We start from the raw sequence: 6,506 nt of genomic DNA, 5'->3' as shown, positions 1-6,506 counted from the left end.
CATATATCATTGTATCTCCTGTCTCCCATTCCTGAAATATTCTCCTGCCTCACCTTTGTCTCTTAGAATCCCTGACTTCTTTCAAAACTGAGCTCAAAATACATTCTCTGTAGGAATCCTTTCCAAGGCCCCAGCTATTAATGTCTTCCCCTCTAAAATTATTAGCAGTGGATAGATTGCTGAACTTGGAGTTAGGAAGTCTCAAGTTCAAATCTTGCCTCATACATTTATTAGCTTTGTGACCCTGGTCAAGTCAATTAACTTCTCTCAGCCTCAATTTCTTTAGTAAAGTATGTCATAGCATTTACTTTCCAGATTTGTTTTGAGGGCCAAATGAGATAACAAATATAAAGGTCTTCAGAAACCTGAAACTACCTGGTAAGTCCCAGCTTATCTCATATGTATTTATTTATGTCATGTGGGGGCAGGGACAATTTTTGCCTTTCTTTGTATCCTGAGAGCTTAGCATGATACCTGGCACAGAGTTCACATCTAATAAAGCTTTGTTCATAGATGGAATGATTATAAATAAGGCCTCTGACTAAGTAACCCAGCGAATAGAGCACTGGGCCTGGAGGTAGTAATACCTGAGTTCAAATCTAGCCTTAGACACTTACTAGTTGTTTGACCCTGGGCAAGCCTCTTAATTTCTGTTAACCTCAGTTTCCTCAACTATAAAATGGGAATGATAATAGCATCATCTTCGAAGAGTTTGTTGTGAGGATCAAGTGAGATAATATTTATAAAACACTTGGCATGTAATAGGTGCTATCTAAATGCTTATCCCTTTCCTCTTCCCTAATTAATCTAATTCTAAATAGTTCTTCCTCACTGTGGAGTTGTGAACACAATTTAGTATTGGGCTGTGGTATTGAAGAAGTCTAGAGGTTTGGGGGTGCTGGGACCCCGAGATCACGATGCGGTCCCTTCCTGAATGAATTCAACTCAAATCTTCTTCCAACCAGAGAAAAAGTTTGTTAGAGATAAAATATATAGGCCAGACTCTTAAGGAATCTGAACATTAGTAATGCCCATAGGGACGAGTGGGCATGAGAGAGTCTCAGCCTTTGAATGGGGGCCAGGGTGGGTCTTATATACACTAAAGTAACTTTGGGTAGCCAGGGGCTGGGAAAAGGGTCTAGATGAGAATTTCCATTGGAAGGTCTGAGAGATTGAATGGACAATGGGAATAGATAATGAAGGGAACTGGAAGGTAGAAGTTTGAAAGGATCAGAAGGTGGGACTAGGGCTTTCAAAGGGAGATAAGGGGAGTCTATAAGGAACCAGAGACCAGAGTAAACAAAGTTTAAGGGTTTTCTGGGGCCCGCAGACAAATGGGAACCAAATTCCTTTTGGCGAAAGGGGCAAAGGTCTCAGCTTCTGAAACTGTATGATGGGCCCATACCCCATCAGTATGTGATCTACTCAGTTATTATTAGCTAGGTTTTTGCATTACAGCTTATTCTGAGCACAATGTCCTTTCAATTTCTCTCTAATATTAACTCCTTTGCTTATTGCTCATTTGCTTTGTTGGCGTTAGCATACTCTCTATCCTTCCTTTGAAACCAAAACACTTAATTACCTCCCTTGCACAGGGGAGATAAAATTTCCTAAAATAGCAAGTTAAAAAAATAATAGACAAAGAGAATAGCTTTTCTCAGGTTAGTGCTTTTCACCAGTCTAAGAGAAGATATGGTCATCCCTAGCTGCAGGGAGGAAAGAGGAGTTGGGAGGAGAAGGAAGGGGAATGTTGTATGGAATGGAGAAATCAAACAACTTTCTTGATTTTTCTAAATCAGGTCTTCATCCTGTGAGCGCATTGTTTTGTTTTAAATACCTGTTTTATGCTGAGATCAGATGCACCTATATGTAAATGTAAAAGCAAAAACCTGTTTCAGAGCTAAATATAAATGATTGTGTATGATCGACCATGTGTTTAATGTTGCCATGTGCCTGGATAATCGTGAAATCATCTAAATATCACTGCCCTTTTCTTAATCAGGAGTAGTCCTTTAGTCCTCCAACCTCATTTGGGCAGTGATAAGCATCTTATAGGTCCAGGGGCACCCCACACCCAGGAGGCAGTATGAAAGGGGTCAGAGAACATACAATGTATGCTCTGGGATAAAAGTTCAGCAACATTGCCAGCTAGGGCCAATATCTAAGCATAACTCCCTCAGATCCTGGGTGCTACCTTTCCAGGTTTATATTAACTGTTTGTTTCTCCTTAGTTTAGCTGACCTCTTCCCTGCCTAGACTTATAGTATCTGCATGATGCTTCTTCAAATACCTGGACTTGACCTCCTGTTTTAGCTAATTGTCTAATCTTTATAACATTCTCTGTTTCTCTAGTATCTATCTCCTACTTTCCCAATTCTCTTTCTTTCTTATTTTCTATCTTTCTTTCTTTCCTTCCTTCCTTCCTTCCTTTCTTTCTTTCCTCTCTTCTTTTTCCTTTCCTGTTCTTCTTCTTCTCTCTCTCCCTTTTCTTTTATTTCTTTCCTTCTTTTTTTCAGCTTTTCTTCATTCTTTCTTTTTCTTCCTTCTTTCATTTTCTACTTTCTTTCCTCCATCCCTCCCTTCTTTCTTTTTCTTTTGTTCCTTCTTCTTTTCCTTTCTTTCTACAAACATTAAGTACCTACTGTGTGAACAGCACTCAGCTAGGCATTGGAGGAGATAACAAATTTTAGATAAGAACTAATCTTTACCCTCATTGAAATTACTATTATATTACTATATTGGATAAAGATAGGACAAAAGCAGAAATAGTTATGACACATTGATAGGGTACAGGCCTAAGCTGAGACCTTTGCCCCTCACCCCAAAAGAAATAGGGTCCCCTTTGTTTGAGAGGAGAATGATGGGGTACAGGCCCAAGACAAGCCCTAAGAAACCCCCTCCTTGAACTTTCCTTGAACTCTCTTACTTGGTCAAGGGAAGTCTCTAGTGGTTGCCTGAGGCTATAATCCAATCAACTGGCCTTTCCCAGTTCTTTGTTACCCTTAATTTAACCCATCTCCCTATTGTCTGTTACCTCCCCAGGGCCCCTGGCTACTTTCCCCATCCTTGATCCTATCTAGATCCCATTCAACCTCCTAGTCACTCCCATCAAGATTCTTTCTAAACCCCTCCTCCAGTCACTCCAGCTTACTGGCTACTGCCATCCAGATACTCCTTCTCCTAGACCCCTCCTCCAATTACCCCAAACTACTTGGCCACTCTGAGATCCCTCCCACAGTCTTTCTTATATAAGATCCATCCTGGCCGCCATTTAGGGGCTGAGTCTTCCTCAAGTCAGCTAGACACAAATGTTTAGATTCCTTAAGAGTCTAGTCAATACGACTTTAATAAACCTTGTCTTTGGGTGAAAGAAGGTGTGGGTTGAATTCATTCAGGCAAAACCCATGTGTCGTGATTTTGGGGGCCCAGCACCCCTAAACTTCTAAGCCTCAACAACGTGATATTATATTAATGTCCAAATCCATGGCTTTATTCTTGCCACTGAGTCAGAAAAAGATGGCAAAACTGATGCAGAAGTATTCTGACATACCAGCATAAAATGGATACAGGAGATCATAGAATGGTAGCTATAGAGCTAGTAGGAAGTAAACAGACCCTCTAGTCCAACCTTCTCTATTATAAAGGAGAAAACAGAGATTCAGGAGGTTAAATGATTTACCCAAGGCTACATAGATAGGAGGTGGGATGCAAGCAGCTGTCATAAAAGACAATTAAAATCATATAGCAAGAACTAAATTAAGTTCCAAATGGATATGTAAACTGAACGTAAAAACTCATTTTGTTTAAAAACAAATTAGATAAGAATGGAAGGAAATACCTTTTATAACTATGCCTCAGGGAAAAATTCTTAACTAAGGGGAAGAGTTGACCACAAAACCCTAAAAAGAAAATTTCCAATTGTAAAAAATTTAAAAAAAAAACCTTTTGTGTGAATAAAAGCAATGCAGACACATTAAGTCTCAAGTGGAAATAATAGTTGCATTATATATAACTGATAAATGTATAATAACTGTAGCTGACATTTCAAAATGACCATAGATGCACATAAGCTAGTTGGTTTTTATTGTTACAGATTTAAATTGGGTATTAGTTGTCAACTCACAACCTTTATGTTCCACTTAGTTTACAAAAATGGAATCTAAAGGAAGATGTGAAATATCAGTAATACTGAGTTGAATTCTAAGGATGTGACAACATTGAAAATCTTAGAACTTAATTCAAAGGAAGATAAAGGAGATAATGTGATTGAAGAAGGTGACCTATTTGGTTTTCATATTGATGGATCTAAAAAATGGAACAAAGGCAAATGCAGAAAATGCTGATAAATAATATCCATCTAGCATACCTGTAAATATTTGGAGTAAGTTTCAAAAAATTACATAAAAAGCATTGTGAACTGAACTCTTTAACAATTTCTACAAGCAAGGGGAGTAAAAAAAAGTCCCAGAAAAGGTAAATTGAAGAATAAAGAAGAATCTGACAGTCAGCAATCTTCAAATGAAGCCCAGTGGAAGGAGCTTACTCAGTATTTTAGAATAAATGATAAGCATGAAATTCTCATAAGAAGCAGAGCTCTTCTGAGGTCATCCCTTGAAACCAGCATAAATAAGTCTGTGCTGAAGGGAATATTGAGAAGGATAAAGAACCAAGTAATAGGTTAGGTGATTGTGAACTTGGTGTAAAAAATTGCCAAAGTTATTGCTTGTTGCAACTTTGTAAATGTGAAAAAAATATGCTGAAACTTCATAGGAGGCTCAAAAAAAAAGATGCTGAAACTTCATAAGAGGCTCAAAAAAAAAAGAAGAAACTTGTATAGAAGTTTGAAGTGAAGAAGAGATGGGAAAACAAAAGGAACATGGGATATATGCAACTAGGCCTTAAAAAGCCAAACTGTCTGTGATCTAACTACTCAAAAGAAATAAAATAAACCTAATAGAGAAAAAAATAAACATCAAATTAGGGAAGAAGGTCTGATATCTAAGATTCATGGGGAATTAACACAAATATGTAAGACGAAGAACCATTCTGAAAAAGATAAGTGACTAAAGGGGATACATAAAATTTTCAAAAAAAAAAAGCCTTCAAATTATAAATGATCCACGAAGACATGCTCTGAATTACAATTAATAATAGAAATGATGTCCATGTGTATGGATCATTGAATATATATATATATATATATTATATATATATAATATAAAAATTCTGATTTTCACTTTGAACCCTGCAAATTGACAGACAACAAAAAATAGGAACCCTCAATGTTAGAGAGACTGATAGAGATACAAATACCCTGCTGGTAGAACTGTGAAGTGTTCTGACCATTCTCTAGCAATTTGGATGTACAGGAAAAAAGTTATGTAATTGCTCATGTAGTTTGAGCCAGTGACTCCACTATGGGACATATTCCCCAAGAAAATCAAGGACAGACACAGAGGTCCAATATATACCAAGATATTCACTGCTGCTGTGTGTGTGTGTGTGTGTGTGTGTGTGTGTGTGTGTGTGTGTCTGTGTGTGTGTGTTAGCAAAGAACTGGAAACAAAGGGCATGTCCAGTGATTGGGAAATGGCTATGTTTGACACATAGTAGGTAATCAACAATTGCCTATTGACTGATGAATTAATAAATGAAGATGACACACTACAATTGTGCAGTAAGGAATGATGAAAATGAAGAATTAAGGGAAACATGAGGTGATTTTTAAGATGAAAGTGAAGTATTCAGACCCAGAAGAACAATATACACAATGACTTGAATGATGTAAGATAAGATCAGAATCTTCAATTCTGAGTAATTGAAAAACCAATAGATTCCAAAAACCACAAAATGACTTATAACTCTCACCAAAAAAGTGGGAACTAACTACTGTAGTGCATTGCTGTATATATTGTCAAATGGGATCACTCTATATTGGGTATTTTTACTTAGTTCTTCTTTGCTACAAAAGATTGTTCATGGAGGTAATGATGAAGATGGAAAAACCCTGGACTTTCCCACAAGGCCAAATCTCTGGAGTTCACCTGAAGCTATAATCCCATCAACTGGCCTTTCATTGTAGCTACTCCCAATCTCCCAATTCTGTTACCCTTAACCTAGCCTAGCCCTCCATCGTCTTACCTCCCTATGACCCTGGCCATTTCTCACCCTTAATCCTAGCTAGGCTCCATTCTCCCTTGGTCACATGGTCCAGGTTCCTGGTCTTCTGTTCACTACAACTTACTGGCCACTCCCATCCAGATCCTCCTTAGACCCCTCCTCCAGTCACCCCAAACTACTTGGCCACTCCTAGATCCCTCCCACAGTCTTTCTGTATATAAGGTCCATTTTGTCTCTATTAAGGTGCTCAGATCCTTATAATCTAGCCAATAGCTCACTAATGTTCAATATGACAGATGTTCTAATAAACCTTGTCTTTGGCTGAAAGAAGGGTTGGGTTAAATTATTTTGGGTAGGACCCATGTGTTGTGACTTTGGGGTCCCAG

The 6,506-nt window shown here is 38.0% G+C and overlaps 1 pseudogene; it reads left to right on the top strand.

The window, feature by feature from the left end:
* The first annotated feature begins 917 nt into the window (after positions 1-917).
* On the top strand, positions 918-4,921 carry LOC114023052 (annotated as a pseudogene).
* Positions 4,922-6,506: the final 1,585 nt, after the last annotated feature.

Source organism: Vombatus ursinus, unplaced genomic scaffold, assembly GCF_900497805.2.
Source record: "Vombatus ursinus unplaced genomic scaffold, bare-nosed wombat genome assembly UNPS02014816.1, whole genome shotgun sequence".
Lineage (NCBI taxonomy): Eukaryota > Metazoa > Chordata > Mammalia > Diprotodontia > Vombatidae > Vombatus > Vombatus ursinus.
The sequence above is the reverse complement of the archived record's forward strand: the minus strand, read 5'-3'. Positions and strand labels throughout refer to the sequence as shown.